General features: G+C 41.7%; 1 protein-coding gene and 1 long non-coding RNA gene across 2 annotated transcripts in view; one reads left to right on the top strand and one right to left on the bottom strand.

Annotated features, from left to right (window-relative positions):
• EPHA4 (EPH receptor A4) overlaps positions 1 to 16,596 on the top strand; it is a 107,165-nt gene that overhangs the window by 61,132 nt on the left and 29,437 nt on the right.
• On the bottom strand, positions 14,874 to 16,059 carry LOC129785400 (uncharacterized). Its single transcript, XR_008749457.1, has 4 exons — positions 15,890 to 16,059; positions 15,641 to 15,747; positions 15,323 to 15,547; positions 14,874 to 15,203 (listed from the first exon to the last, which is right to left on the bottom strand). It is a non-coding gene; the product is annotated as an uncharacterized LOC129785400 (long non-coding RNA).

Raw genomic sequence — 16,596 nt, 5'->3', positions numbered from 1 at the left:
GTTAAATTCAGTAAGGGTTATAAGTATGCAACGGAAGAGGAAATCCGTCCACTTAACAGCAGTTTCAAGTTGACTTTCCAAATATGCAACCATGTAATCTGAAGAAAATATACAGAAATTCTAGAATGCAGTTTTTCATGTCTGAATCAGAAATCCAAATATTTGTATGTTTGCTTGCATTGCTGCCAGCCCCTATAGAAGGTATGCATTTGGAGACGTACAGAAAGCAATGAGAAATCAGTTACTGGTATATTCAGCACAAAATTGAAGAAATGTGTTGCAGTGACATGAAAGGTGCTGTTGGAAGGCACAGGTGTTTTTTTGTTTACTTTTGCCATTTTACTCCTGGAGATAATGAAACGAGGCAGTTTACTTTCTCCCTTTGTTTAGAAACTCTTTTCAGTTTCCAATACTGTAGAAAAATGCTTAAATGAAAATAAGCTTTTGCCATTCAAAGCAGGATCAAAAAGCATTTGAAAAAGTATTTTGCCTGCTTCCTTTGAAAAGGTCCTGGGTTTTATAGCTTTTATTTTTTTCTCTTTTTAATGAGAGAAGTGAAATTCCAGGCTTTGAACCAAGTTAAAATTTCTGTCTCCTAGTGAAATACTTCAATGTTGTGACATTTTAAGAATTCTGAATGTTGAATGTTGAATTCAGCTCGCTATTCTACATGTTTAGAATATTTTTTATTTTTTTTTTTTTGAGATGGGAACTGACACTCTTTTCCCATATAAGATTAAAAAGAAATTAAAAAAGCGAAGTATGGAACACTGAGCTGTTGAAATGTGGAGCCGGTGCCCTTAGCACAGTGGGTACTGGGAAATGCTGATATTAAGGGTCTCCACCAGCAGTGGTGATTTTTGTGGCTTTCTGTTTTCAATCAAATGAAATCATCACTTTGTCCATCTTTTAAAAATGTGAAATGACTTGTGAAAGAGATGCAAACCAGCAATTCTCATGCGATGCTGCTAGGAGAAGCTAATTTCAATGAGAAACTCCACCAGGCAGTTGGCTGAATAGCTCAAAAATCTCTGGGCTCGCTCTTTTTTTCTGCTAAGGATATGCTGCGAAGCTGTTCAAAATTAAAAGTAAATCTCTCAATAAAGAGACCTTGTTCACAGCAAGCAGGCAGCTTTTGGGTTTTTTGAAGAGGTGCTGAACAGTTTATATTTTTATTAAAGATTACAGCTGAGGTGCTTCGGTCCCCAGCCTGACAGCCAGGCTCACTGCTAAGTTCGGCTCTGTGCGTGTCCGAGGGGGCAGCACTGCAAGGACAAGGTTTTGCACGGATGCTAAAGGCATTCATAAGGCAGGGGGGAGAGCCTCCACAAGCTCAAAATGAGATTTAAAGGCCGAACTCATTATGCTGTTTGCTTTGTTTCCTTCTTTTTGTTTGCATTTTATGAGGGATGGGTGTCCTTCTTGCTCCTTTGCTTGTTGGAGCCAAAACGGCTGGTATTTCTGAATAAACAGACTGCCTGGTGATTTGTTACCTTGTTAGGTTACCTTGGCCTCCGTGTTTCCTTAAGTGGACCAGCACAGCTAGGTGGAGGCAGGATGTGCCAATTAGGATGAAAATACAGTATAAATAAACAAACTTACTCTTTCTCCCATTGCATCAGACTGAATGTTTGCAAGCTGCCTGTGCTCAGGATCAAGAATTGATCTTTCTTATGAATATATCAGGCTCTCTGTCCCATTTTTTCCTCTTGCTGTTCTTGCTCCTCTCCCCAGCTCCTTTGTCTGTGCGATCCCCCACACCTTGCCTGTCTAGCTGTCTGTTCGCCTGTCTCAAAGCTGCTTCATCTCAGAGAGGCAGAGCGATGTGGCTGGCAGTGCTGCAGTCCTTTCCCCCCCCCCCCCCCCCTCTTTTGTATGCTCCCCTGGTCCCTCACCGTCACTCAGAGCCCTGCGGTTGTTCACTATCCATTTCCAGGCAGGAGCTAAAATGGGTCACGGTGCCACCGTGACTTGAGCACCACCGAGAAGACCCGCGTGAATAGAGTATTCTTCTGGGACAGGCTGCAGTTGTGGTAACCAGACTGTGATGAACCTGAAATACATTCAGTTCTAGGAAGAGAAAATGTCAGCTGTTGTTAAGCTTTATTTAGCTTTTAGGTTGGTTTGTTGGTTATGTTCTTAATTCCATTACTAAAAAGGAAAAAAAAAATCTGAAAGATCCCGATCCTTTGAGGATGATTGAGTTTTAAGTTAGAAATGGCAGGGGGGAGGGAAAGAAGTAGGAGTCATTCGCTTCCAGATGACTCACGAGTTCTACTGGACTTTTTGGTAGGGGAATATATATTCCCATTTTGTGTTTTGGTGGGCCTTCTTTGAAAGCCCACGTTTCCTTTCAAATGCTGATTAGCATTCCTCACGTGTTACGCAGAACAGCACAGAAAATGCATATAAGGTCTTGTATTCTGCCGGTGTGGTTTAGCTTGTGCAGAGCTGAATTTGCAGTCAGTAAAAATTCATGGACATACATTGCCCTTGGTCAGCGTGCACTCCTCGTATCGACAAAGTAATAGTTGCTCGGGCCGATCAAAAGCAACACATGCCAAGGCCAGGAAACCTCAGGTTTTCAGTATTTTCTTTTTAATGTGCTACTTTCCTGGATATTTGTAACTTATCTATGAAGAATTGCTCTGTAGTGAAACATCAAAAGACATTGTTAAGCTGATCTCAGTCGCAGACCTTTCTTTAGGTGACTGTATGAATACCCTTAGACTACTACTGGAAAATACAATTAACCGATACTCTGAAGATTGATCAATCCATCTGATTCTCTAAACTTCTCTGAACAGTTCTTTGAGTGTAGTCCTGGTTTCAGTATAAATAGTAAATCTTTTCTGTTTGCTGAGAGTGAACACACTATTTTTTTATTTTTGTCTGTGGTGATATTTATGTGCATACTGAGAATGTTGTTGATAGGGAGGTGATAAAATAAGTTAATTTCGCTTAAAACAATAGCAAGGTCTCTAGTTGTTCAGACTGTTACAGCTTTATGCTGAACTCCTGCAAAAATTTCCTTTTTTTTAATGTAGTCCTGGTGATGGACTGTTTATTGTTGTGTTGAAACATAATTTTGCAGGGCTGTATAACCCCAAGGAAGACGTCATCTTCAAATAGCCAGGGAAAGGAGCTCTGTGAACTTGAAGACAAGATTCATCATACTGTCATGTCACAGTTTCACAGACTCTCTAAATAGCATAAGCTGGTAAAATCAGTAATTTTCTGTTCTGGTATTACCGTTCCCCAGTGTCTGCTGAGGGTATCAGGAGGCTCTTGCAGGTCAGCTCCCATTTCATGGCCGGTGGGTTTTCCAGCCAGCTCCTCGCCTGGCTCCCTTGGGTGGTGTGAGGACAGGGTAGTGCTGGTGAGGTTTAGGGTGCTGTGGATGGCAGGATTAAGGTGCTGAGACAGGCTGTTACTATGTGAGTGTTTTGGACCACTTGGGAAGTGTTGAGGTTTGCAGCAAGTTGGATGGCCCAGCCTGGAAGCTGTGAAGGTGGGCGAGTTTGTGTCTCTGCCCACGGGAACGAGTGGCACTCCAGGTACTGGGCACAGCAGTTACCTGGCTGCAGCCTTCCTGGACATCCAGGAGTCAAATTAATTCAATTTTTTTTTTTTTTTTTTTTTTTTTTTACTCACTTGCTACCAGTATGGTCCCACCCTTTCCAGTTACTTGTTCCCTGCAGCCACAGGATACAAGTAGCATGTTCCAGGAGTCCTTTTACAGGCACACAAACCCAGGAGGAAACTTTGGCACGTAGCTGATTTAAAATAATCTCTTGGCAAACATCTGGAAACATGCCAGATGTCCAGAGCATGGGATGTGCCTGTGATACTTTTAGCTGCTACATTCTTTTTTTTCTGCAAAATTTCAAGGCAAAGGAAAAGGGGAGTTGTTGCAAAGGGGTGTTTTTATTTTGCTTTAAAGGTGTTTGTACTAAGGATGGTGGATCAGCAGTCTCCTTGTTCCTCAGACAGAGCTGTGTCAAGTGTGAATTCAATAGGGAAAGAGATTCAAAACTAGTAGGTAGGGACTTGAAAAAGGGGTAATGTATGAGTGTGACACTCCGAGTGACTTGTTGCAGCATCTTGCCGAATTCCAGGCTAATTGTATGTAACTTTCTCATTCTCATTGTGAATCTAAACCAGTATGGTTTCTAAGGCTTCACATTTATCTGCTAGACATGAGCGGCAATCCCTGCCTGTACACACATTTCCAAGCAGAGAGGTTATGACAAGGTGCCAGCTGCTGTAGGGTTTCACCTGCCATAACCGGTGAGGCGACCTGCCGGGTTGTGCAGGACAGCGACCTGCCTCGTTCTTCCCTTGCTTTGTTTCTCCCAGGGAGTTGTGTTTTGGCTTTTGCTGTCTGAAGATTTACGTTGGAGGGAGTTGCCGTAAGGACTTCTGAAGCAAACCCAACAACGTATTTTGGGAAACCACAGACCTTTCAAATATAAATGTGGTGGGAGATCTAGAAAGAAGATAAGTGCTCCCAGCGCAAGAAATTTGGGAATTGCATGGAAGCAAACAGCGAGGAATAATTTTGAATGGGCAAATTTCAGTGCTGAGCATGAGATTTCTCAGAGCCTCAGAGATACAGTGTGTTGACCACTTCAGATTTCTTCTACTGCACGTTTAATTATGTGCGTAAGATAATGTGTCTGAGTAATGAGCTTCTCCAAGCTGGCAGATGCAAGTGGGAGTTTCTTATTAACAACTCTGTGTTCTTGCACAGGCTTTAACTGATGGTCTGTAATAAATGCGTAGTTATAAGTATACGTGCTCCCATCTTAAAAACAAAACTGGGAAAACTATTGTTGAGGGGGATTAAATTATTATTTTAAGGTAACTACAGCTTTCCACAAAGAAATAATAATTAAAATAACAACTGCCTGCTTGCTGGCAAAGCCATCTGCACCACCCATTTCCATGAATTTGTATTCAAGGTGGGGGATACAAGTCTTGGTCGGAAGGAAAAAAAAAAAAAAAGTGCTTTCTAAAGATCCTTAGTAAATAACCAGCTTCAGGGTTCAGTGAACAGCTTAGACAAGTTGCATGTCAGATAATGCCAAGAAGTAATTGCAGCATTTAAATAGAAGTTTGGTCACATTTTAAAAAAGATCTCATGGTCTGCTATGAGAAATGGAGGTTAGTTACATATCCTCCTGGGGTAAAAGGCATTTAATTTCAGGACTGGATAGCGTTGACCATATTTAAATTATATAAATTTACCTTTAGGAGACGTCAAATCGGATCAAATTCTGGTCTCAGTGATGTTGGTACAGTTGAATATTACCAAACTGACAGAGATGACGATACGGTGCTGCAGCTTTTATATGCTGTGGACTATTTAACTACGTGTTTTGTTTCGCTGGCAGTGTGCTGATATTTCACATTCGTGGAGCTTGTCGTCCAGTCTGAGCGCTTCCCATAAGCAATTGGCAAGAAGATATTTTAATGTGGAAGGACTTTTTACCCAAGAATGTTTGTGGCTACCAAATGTTTAGGTGGGCTTCTAAATTTTCTAGTTGTTTTGCAGCTAAATTAATTGGAAAGCAGCCAGAGAGACAGCAGAGTCCAGTCTGTAGTTGAGCAACAATAAAAGGCTTCGGAGAACTTTATCAAAGCTTCCATTAACCCCCTGCTGATGTCCTCAAACAGGATTTTTTTGAGAGAGTGGAAACACAAAAGCTAGGCTGCACAACTGCCCCTGTGTGTTCATTCAAAGGTTTTAAATCCGCACAGTTACTAATTAAAATGCCATGCAGGGTAGCACAAGTAAACATTGCTAGTCCCTGAAGCCCAAAGTTTCTGCCCTGGCTTACAGTTTGGAGGGCAGGATGCTGAACTGACCCCATAAGGGTGGTAAAGCAGCCCCCTTTGGGTTCGGATATTCCATCCTTGTATGAGGCACTGCAAAACGTGTTGAGTCCATCCTTGTGCATGCAGTCATACTCCCAGAATGCCAATGCAAAGCAGCCTTTTATTTTTTATTTATTTTTTGCATAACGTGGCGTTAAAGCATGAGGACTAAATAGAGCTGTGGCATGCCTGCTGGATGTCTATAATCATGTTTGCCAGATTTTGGCAGACATCAAAATGCTGAGCACACGAGCGAATACTGCTCCTTTCATTGAGAAATGTCATTTCAGATTTAGCCCCACATGTGAACTGGTGTGCAGGGAGCGCTTCATTATTATGGCAGGGTTCCAGTGGGCTTCCCCTCCCAAACAAAGCAGGCAAATGCGTAGCCTCTATCTGCATCTACTTGAAGGATTTCATGGCATCTCCTTAGATTAAGATAATCTGCCTTCATTACTAAATTCAAGAACCGAAGTCCCAGAACTCCTAGTAGTGCCCTCCGAGAATGGATTCGGGGTCTCTGAAAGCTGTGATTTGTAAACTGATAATAACAAAAGTTGATCATGGTTTTGGATTTGTTTTTTTTTAAATACAGTCTAGAGAGGTGTAGGAAGATGAAGCATTTGTATTTTATTCCTCTGGTCATTTGTAATTCAAAACATCCCTTATGGAAAAGTCCTACTGTTAATTTAAAGGGAAATGATGACTTCTTTCTCAGTCTTCTGAACAGTTCCTGCAGAATTTATTAGGGTTTTTATCCCCGCTATCCAATTCTATCACCTGGTCTTAAAATGACAATTGACTGATTCTGATTTTTTTATTAAATACTTCTACTGTTCCATAAAATCTCTTTGGTTTTGTCTGTATTAAAATCCATTGAAAGTATCCACAGATTATTACAGACAGAAAAACCTTTAAACTGTAATGTGCTTTGGATATAAATGTCTCTCAGTTCCATAGATTACTGAAGACTAAAAGGAAAGCACTGAAGATTTTAATTAGCTTTTTATTATTTTTAATTTTCTATGTGCCATTAAATGATCCCATCAATAAATAATAAAATAAGACAGTTCTGGCTAAGCAAAATAGGAAGGTACAGTGGGCTGGAAGAAATGTCTCGTATATGAATTGAGTTTTGTGTGGTGTCCATTTATTTTAGCAAACAAATAAAGGCATGATCTCAAGACAAGCCACTACAACGGCTCCCTGGGAAGATTGCGCTTGTCTTGGTAACATACTGCGTTCTTTAAATCTGTCCTCTGAATCAGCCTCAATTTATCTTTCTTAGCATAAAAGGGAATGCAGATGGAATGGCTGCAGCCTCCCTTCTAGTTTATCAGGATATTGTGCATGCACATAAATAAGACAGAAAGTGACTGGAATGTGTAAGGGGCTGAGCGTTAAATCCTGTGTTTTTCAAGCTCCCCAAGCGCTCTGGGACAGAGTGGGCAAGAGGAGTCCTGTAGGAGCTGCAGAGATTTGTGGGCTCTCCGTTGTACTTCAGACATGATGTGCAGACCCAGTGGTGCCTTTCCAGGAGCGGTTCAGCTGTTTGCTTTCACTGCTGCCTGTGCTGAACGTTAAAACTGCGACTATGCAAGTACTGGGAAGAACTGATTGAAGAGAGTGGGCTGGGCTCAAAGGGAGACTTCTTTGGCACCGGTTGCAGATGTGGCATTTTTCATTAACAGAGAATCTTTTTATTTGTATTTGTTACACTGACAAGCTGCAAACATCCCAGGTTAGAGGGGCTCTGTAGCACAGGGGGGTTCCTAGCTTATTTTCAATCTGACTGATGGAAGTCACCAGCTTCACCTAGATCAAATGAGAAGACAATAAAATTTTTGGACTTGTTGATGACAAAACCCAGGAACCTTACAAGGAGGAGACACATAACATTGAAAAGTGGTTTGCATGCTGTTGGAAGAAGAAATGATTTTTGAATTGCAGGCTTTGAATGAAGATTATATTTTTCCTTGCAGTCCCCATCCCAGGCACTTCTCCGTTCCACCCTGCCAGTACCTGCCAGGGCCCTGGCCTTGGAGGGGAGCAGAGATCTCCTCATCAGGAGCTGGGGTGGGCTCTCGGTGTCCTCCTGTCTGCTGGGAATCTGGGACTGAAAACGAAGCTCCAGACATGGAGCGCAGACCCATCTGTGCAATTGCTGAGCTAATTAGGGGTTATTGTTTTCACGGGCTTTTATGTGCCCAAACTGTAGCTCACGACTCCTCCAGGAAATAAACATGGCCGATTTCTTTGTGCAGCTCCAAATCTTCATAACCTCATGAGGTTGATTTTTTGGGGTTTTATTTATTTATTTATTTACTTTTTTAGTTTTGAAGTTGTTCAGACTTTGTAATGGCACTTGCATTGCACAGGAAACTTTACCAATTATCTTTCTGATTGTTTTCCACTGAGGCAGCCACCTTTAATATTTAATTGCTTATTCCATTTGGGGTTTTTCTAATTGACACAAATTTTAAATGAATAATGCACTGGTTTTCCATATCCGGCATAAAACCAAAATAATGAAACCCCTTTGTAAGTTTAATTATGTGCCACCTATGATGTAACTGGTAACTGACATCATGAACTAAGATTTTAATTTTAAGGTTTATGTGTTTCAGGAAGCTTAAGACTCTTGCCCAGTTTGGCCTTCGTCAGGGTTTTTTTATTTTTTTTCTTCTTTTGTATGGAACAGCAAACTTCAGGTAGCTTTGCTTTTTGCAGCAACACTGTGTGCAGAATATCATTTTCTCTGTCATTGAGCAAATTAATGGTTTTTCATTTCCTGAAGAAATCTGCCCATTGCAGGTAAGAGAAAGGGGACTTAATTCGGTTCTAGTGAGAGGACCTGTTAGAAGAGCTTAGAGTGTGAGAGTTAGGTGGGCTGGGGTCCGATTCTCTTTGGTGCTTTTCCAAAAGCACAGAGTATCTTTTTCCCCTGAAGAAGAGGAACGTGGATGGGGGAGTATGGCAGGATGTCTTGCAGCATCCTGGAAGAACTGAGGATCTCCAAGTGCTGTCGGACCAGTGTCCTTCACAAAGTGCTAACATGAGCTCACAAAACCTAAACCTTGGTTCAAGCTCAAGGGTATCTCAAGAGCCCGGAGGCAGAGATCATATCATGTCAAATCCATCTAACCTTTGTACAGAAGGTGCTTTACTGGAGTTCCAGCTGAATGCTCTGAATATCAACTATAATTAAAATTTATATGTTGTTCAGCTGCAATATAAATGCAAACCTTCTGCACCAGCCTTTTCTGTGTCAAGGAGCTTGAAGTAAATAAAGATAAAGTTCCTTAGCGTTGGTGATGCTGAAACAATTTATTACTCTAAGTGTTAAGATGGGAATTGTGATTTTTATTGTTGGGTGAGTTCTGGATTTTGACTCTTCTAGGTGCTGCAGGCTCAGGAGGGCACGTATGAGACCCAGCCTGCAGTTGCTGTTGGAGCTGTGCATCACAGTTGCAGTAAAATGTTTATAACGGTGTTACCTTTTCTTCCTCAAAGATTCTTGCCATTTCTGACTTTGGCTGATTGATCTGAGAAACCCAAATAGCAAAGTGTAACGCTGTGCTATTACTGTAGCAGTTCAGAAGCCAGGATGAGGCAATATGGCCAAATCTATTTATTAAAACAGTGAATACTGCTATATCAAAGTGAGTCATAACATTTGTTTATTTTGTTTAGAAGATACTCCAGTATTTTCAATCTTAAGTGGCATATAGGATAAGGGCTTTTAAGCAGCTCTTTTTACAAAATCTAATATTCTTAATGCTGAAAGTAAGCGACAAAGGAAGTTATTTAGTCCATATATGCATATATATATATCTCATATAGATATCCATGTTTCGATGAATAAAATGTAAAGTGCAAGAACCAAGAACAGCATTAGGAGATGTGTTTGGTACCAAATCACATATTTGCCCCATAGTGGGTAAAGTTTTATGCCATAACTGTTAGGGTAACTTGGTGGCAAGTATAAGAAAGGACCAAGGACCAGAAAAAAAGGCTTTCTGTTAATAGATACAGACATGAGGCATCAGGTGAGAGCTGTCCTTTGCAATGTGAGACAAAGGGTTCCCCCTTTAGGCTATTCATAGAGTAGGCTCAATATTTTTAGTATTGTTTTATGTATTGTTGATACGCTACTGTGAGTGGTTTGACAGCTGCGCACAAGAAGTGGTTTGCAGGGCACAGATACAGTAAGTTATTTTGTTGGTCCTGTACAATTTAAGAACAGCTCTACCCACCTTGTCTGTTGACTCATGCAATCTATGCAGACATGTCTTAACTCCTCTGACTGTGGGCGGGAGGATGGGAAAATAGGAGGAGGAGCGGCTGGACGGTTGCTTGACTTCAGGAAGGGCTTAGAGAATGGGACAGGGGTCTCATTTGGGGACATCTGATGTGTCTTTGAGGGTTGCTTTGATTTCCTTGTGGAAGGGGCTGGAGGGGGAGTGGAGGAGTTTGTTTTGAAAAGGCAGCTCAGCAGATCCTCCTGCTGTGCAGCAATACAAAAGTGAAGGACAGGCTATTGCTGGGGAGGAATTAACTCTGGTGGCTACCTCGGGCTTCCCAGGAGGAACAGCAGGGTGCGGGGGTGAGCTAGAGTTGCCCTGAGGAGAAGGTGGTAAGTGGGTCATATTGCTCCAGACCACATATTTTGAGTGGTTGGGGAATGTCCTGTTTCCAACATTATTATCTGTTTTAATAACTAGAGGTTATGGTCTCTAATTTCTCATTCCGGCTCCCCCAGCGCCGCTGTACCCTGGGGTGCTGTACGCGGTGTCCCAGCATCAGTGGTTCCTGGGCGGTCTGTGCTTGCTGCACTGGCACCTGGGAAGGAAGAGGATGATTACAGCATGTGCTTCCCAGAAGTGTTCAACCCAAATTTGGGTTGTGGCTTCTGCTTGGAAGCATGAGTGCTCCGGGCCCTAAAGGAGGACTCTCAGAGTTACAGCAATCTCTCTTTGTCCGGACTCCATGGCCCATGTTCTCTGTTTCTCTCAATTCAGTATAATGCAGTAGAGCATCAGTGTTGGCTTCTTTAGGCTACAAAATTTATTGTTGTTTACATTGGGTCAGATTCTAACCTCAACTAGAGGGAAGAGTAACTGCAATGTGACCTGCTTTGTGACCAGCGGCTCCAAACCTGCTCAGGTCAGACAGCTGCTGACTAATTCCCCATCTTAACAAATTGCTTATAGCTCTAGAATTTCTTATAACAATTCACAGCGCTGAGTATGTTCACCCTTCTTGTGTTAATCGTTCTAGTTTAAGCATTTAGAAATGTTTGAGTGCTGCTTTTTTGAAGTGGTTGTAATGTTCAGACAGATTTTTATAAATTGCCTTCCAACTAAAAGACTTGTTTTCCTGTTTGTTTTAAGCTGGCTTTCGTACTTACAGGAAATACACAGTATTCTGCCATGTTTCTGTTGGCAACCATTAAGTTATCCTTGTCAGAACATGCTAACAGGATTTCTTAGCAAGCTAGCAGAAAGAAAAAAAAAAAAGCAGTTTTCAGACTAAACAGACCCCATGCTTGAATTGTAATACAGATCTCTTGCTAAATACTATGTAGGCTCTATAGCCTTTTGGTTGAAGGCAATCTTTAGGATTGCAGGTTGCAGATTCTGATCTTTGGAGTTACTCCAGACCTGCATTGCATTAGCTGACATCATTATTTGGCTTTCAGAATTGGAGGGCCAGTACCTGAAAATAATGTGGTGCTGTCGAGAGCTGGTCCTCAGAAATTAATAGCCAGAACGAGCTGTCTCCTGGGTGTGCAAAATCTTCTTCATCACCCCTGTCTCATTACAGTTCCTGATGTAAACCACAGGGAACTGTGGTCAGACCTCAGCTCCTGTAATTGGTTTGATCTAAATTGGAGCAGTTCTGGTATGCTGAAGTAGTCTGTGCTAAAACTGATGCGGAATTGGACATGCAACCCAGAAAATACACAGGCTCTTTCGGGAGCCTCAACAGCTACTGTCTCCGAGAACTGAAGCTGGAATAGCGTGGTAAAAATATAGCACTCTAAGAACCCTCAACTACTACTATTTGTTGCTGCTAACAGCCTGGGTTTTCCTTCAAGCTTTTGATTTGATGCAAGTCAGAGCCAGCTTTTGTGGTTTGGCAAGATCTGCGGCACAGGTTCTTTTGGGAGAGGCAAGAAATGAAAACTTTAAAATGGAGGAAATGTTTAAAACATCATAATGCTGTGTTAACAGTCTTTAAAATCTCATTTTCTAGCCCCTTTCTTTATGAACATACCATTGCAAACATAACTGATGTGAGCTGGTCCCTGGGTTGGAGAGCTTTGTCCCTTGTTTTTCTCAGAGCTCTTTGGCAGTGACTGGATTGCGGAGCCAGGAGAGAAAGGGAGGATCGCTTGTGCCTGTCATTTTGGGATGAACGTGTCCTGTGAGAGTATCCTGTGGCTGGGCTCATGCTTTTCCTGAGCAGCGTAATTTCTAGTAACAAGGAGGGAGAGTTTAGTTCAGAAGTATTACGGCAGACTGAAGGGATTGAGAGAAAGAGGTCAGGCTCAGCTGTCACACTGCTCCCACGTTACATTGGCCAGGATTTTCAAGTGTGGGTGGATAACCTTGGGCAATTTACTCTAGTGGCGTAGATTTAAAGTCTTTGCTTTAAATGCTGAAGCTTGAAAATGCTGGCCTGAATCTTGGCGTGTCTCAGTTTCCAAGCTGGGAGGTGTTCCTCACCAGTCGTCATTCCTGGGGGAGGGAAAGGCAGACGGTGGGAAGACAGAGGACTCGGGAATGTCTTGGGAGGCTTCCAGTGGCTTGGTTGAGTAATCAGGCCTCTAGATCCTTGTCCAAGTCCTAACCCGGCCCAGTCATCACTAGTACAAGTGTTTGCTCCACTTACACAAAGGGAGTAATGAAAAAAAAATAAAATACACCTGTGGTTAGTTTTTAAAGTGCACATCTGCCCACAGACCATTGCCGGTCCCTAGGAGAAAGGTGTAGCTGTCATACTGGCAGTGAGGAATGGGAATGCCAGACTCTAGCTCAGGTCTTCAGACGTGCACAGACATCTAATCTGTGCACACACCGGCTCACGTGTGCAGAAGCCTTTCATGTGCTTACCCTTAGGTACATTCATGGCTTATGCATATGCTAAGCACATGTGTATAGCATAGAGCATATACTCCGACCTGTGCTTGGAGCATGGGGGTGGTGTTACTCAGAGGAGCATTTCTGCCCAGGCAGGAGAGAGGAGTGGGTAAAAGGGTCAGGGGACCAACGGGAAGCAGAACTGAACACGAACGCTTTAGGAAAGAGCAGAACGGCTTTCTTCTGAATTTATTCTGGTCCATGTGACTAAATACGGCTGGAAGCTTCTCCATTCACTTGATGTGAAGTCATCAAGTAGTAGAGTTAGGTTGCTCTCTTACATGTGTAAAAATACCAGAATTGGGCCCGGAGAATGTTGCCTTTAGAAGTGATTAAAACCATATTTGATTCTCTGTGTTGTACATCCTTTTCCTGCTGCGAGACTATTTGATAATATAATTTACAAAATTCAGTGTAAGCCCCCACAATATTACAAGGTAAATATTCAAAGAGAAAACCTGAAATGTGCCAGGTTCCCTTAAATGTGTTTTGTCCCAATTAAGAGAAGATCTTTTATTGCCTTGTTTTGATTTCTAAAAGGACTTTTTTTCAGTGTTAGATTCTCAGAAATCTTTGTGTTGGTTTTTTGGTGTATTGTGTTTGGGGTTTTTTTTGGTGGTGTTTTTTTTTATTATTATTATTTTTTTTAAAATGTAATTAATAATGGAGCAGGCTTTTAGTATCTACCCTGGAAGGTAAAAACCCTTAATCACAGTAACATCATTAGTGCTTTCAAGCATTTAATTTTGATGCTTGACAAAGCACATAGCCATTGATAAGAACAAATAAGTGTTGTTGTGTGCAATTGAGGGAAAAAAGAAAAGCATGAAAACCCCTAAGCTTCAAGTAATTAAATTTAAATATGTTATTTGAATTTAGCTGAGATAATGTACAAACTGTGGGTATATTTTTCAATCAGTGAAAGACCCCTTGAGTAAACATGATCCATTTAAATTCAAATCATGGGGAGTGGAAAGTAAACCCTGCTGTGGTTAAGAAGGCATCTTCAATAAAACACTGGGCATTGTGTATCTTTGATATCTGAGCACTCACGTGTTGTAGTTTTATAAAGGGCTGTTTTCACTCATGGATGCCTACATGCCAGAGACTTTATTGCATCTATTTATTTCCTGGGTTTTTTTCCCTTCTCCCTCCTCTTCTAATTTGAACCAGTAATGAAAAACTGACACTCTGCTTCTGCCATCTTTTAAAGTGCCTCAAAACTGTTACAATTCAACACTTACTAGCCTTGGGATATGGCTTTATGGCATTTGGGTGAAGTTTCTGTAGTACATCTGTGCTCTTTCTCTCTCTGTAGGCCGCAAGCTTAGAACCGCAGTAATAAAACTAGTAGTAGGTGTTTAATGGCAGGTTATTGAGGAAGTAGATAAAAGAAAATTGCAACATTCACATCAGTAGGGAGTGGGTTTTTTTAAGGGAGAGGAACTGCTGAGCTTTGAACTAGGGAAAGTTACACTTCGTGCTTTTGTTCAAGGGGACCCCTTTTTAGGCACCAAAATACCTTGTCATTCTTCCCTGTGAAATGGGCTGTTCTGGCAGAACTGGTGCTTGGTGTGTACAGTCTGTGCACACGTGGGAGAAAAACTTGCTGTTGTAAGCAATGATGATTGAGAAACGAGTTTTTGCTTACTGTTCCTTTCCAAATGTCAGGGAGGAGGGAGGAGGAAAGTGCAAAAAGAGAAAGAAAAAGTGATCTCCCACTTTCTTCCAAAAGCATTATTTGATCTTATTGTGAACATCTTAATTGTGTATTCTTTTTGGTCAGGCTGTCCTCAGCATTTTTTGTCTAGGACTGCAAGTATATAATGAACAGTTAGCCCACGCACATAGAAGAGAAGATTCTGTCTTTTATTCCACTCATGATCAAAATATCATTTTACAACCTGTTTCATGTTTATCTTCACATCATCCCTAAGAGGCAATTTAAAGGCAAAAGGGAGAAGAACAATGAAAGTAAATATTTTGCAGAAGCTCACCCAGAAGGCTGTGGCTGCTGCCCACATTTCCATGACGAGCTGGCAGTGGTGGTGCCTTCTTTGTCCTGGACTCTACTGACCATACTCTTAAGCCCCTTTGGTAATACATGTCCAAGGGGACCCAGACCTGTTGTTCTTCCAGAAGCCCGGTCCTTCAGCTACTCAGGTCAACTGGTGGATCCTGGAAAACAAGGAAACAAATAAACCTGATGGTCGGGCTATTTGCAGAAATAAGAGAGAATTGGCAAGGGAGGACTTTATCCATGCAGTGGGATAACCGTTAGTACTCCCTGTGCTTACCAAGCCCAGTTTGTTAAGGTCTGCAGAGTTGCAGCTCACCATCCTATTGCATAGGCCGTTACTGGTCTGTGCTGCAGGGATGTCAAAGAGCTCCTGGACGGCTTCTTGCAGTTCTGGTACTTCATCCTGTCGCTGGACTTCAGCACTCTTAGCATTTCTGTATGGCATATGCAGAGGCAGGATGTACAGTCAAAACAAAAAAACCCTCAGAAACAAATTGCTCATCTGCAGAATACAGGACAAAAGAAGAGATTAAAAGTCAAGTAGGATGAATTTGCATATAAAGGACAGGAAGGAAAAAAATAGAGCCATTCTTACAGTTGTAAGGAGTAACATAGGAATTGATGTAGAAGTCTGTTTTGTGCCCTGGAGGCCGGGAGCAGGTTGTTTATTCCAGTATGGTGTAGTGCCTAAGATCAGCTGTCCTTTTTTGAGAGACATGAGAAAGCACTTGTTATATATAAAGCTAAGCATCTTTCACAAGAAAGGGTAGTTAATATATATATTCTTCTGCTGCAAATAGCCATTTTACAACAGAGAAGAAAAGCATTTTCATACAGCACTTACCGGCCCAATATTGAAGGATTCACTAAATTCCAATATAAATGCCTGCAGAAATGAATTGGAAAACCAAGGAAGTTAAAAAGAGGATAAAGGGAAGAAAGTGAACTTTCTTTCTACAATTCCTGAGGTCAGACCAGCATAAGTGACAGATTCTCAGTAAAAAGCGTTGCCTACCTGCCTTGCACGAGGCACTGATCAAGCAGATTTCTTTGTGGTTGGTTGATCAGTAATGTCACATGTGTGTGTGTTTTAGGGCAAGAAATCTGATTTCTAATTTGCAGTATTCTTACTGCAAAAGGGAAGTAAAAAAGCCTGATTTTCAGTTGAGGAACTGTGAGGTTATTAAGCAGGTTCTCAGTCATGCCACAGATACAACTTGATGTAGCACACCTGGATCCTCCCTGTTGGCTGTGTTTATAGTCTCCTCTGTCATCCAGTATTTGCCTTTGCATGTGAGAGACAGACAAGGAAAAAGAGATGAAGGTTCTGGAGGCATTTCTAACAGAGATGCCAAACTGTCAAATAGTAAATCAGGAGGCAGCTCCCTGATGGTTTCACATCAAGAGAAGACACCCTTTTGTGGCTGTGCAGTGTCTGCTGGTTATTTTCACTTCCGTCAGAACTGTCTGATATGGTCAAGTAGGTTTGAGGCTTTCGACATTCAATTTTCTTTTCATTTATTGTGACTTTTATTTATTTGTCTTTCTTGG

Source organism: Falco peregrinus, chromosome 12 (genome assembly GCF_023634155.1).
Source record: "Falco peregrinus isolate bFalPer1 chromosome 12, bFalPer1.pri, whole genome shotgun sequence".
Classification (NCBI taxonomy): Eukaryota; Metazoa; Chordata; class Aves; order Falconiformes; family Falconidae; genus Falco; species Falco peregrinus.
The sequence above is the reverse complement of the archived record's forward strand: the minus strand, read 5'-3'. Positions and strand labels throughout refer to the sequence as shown.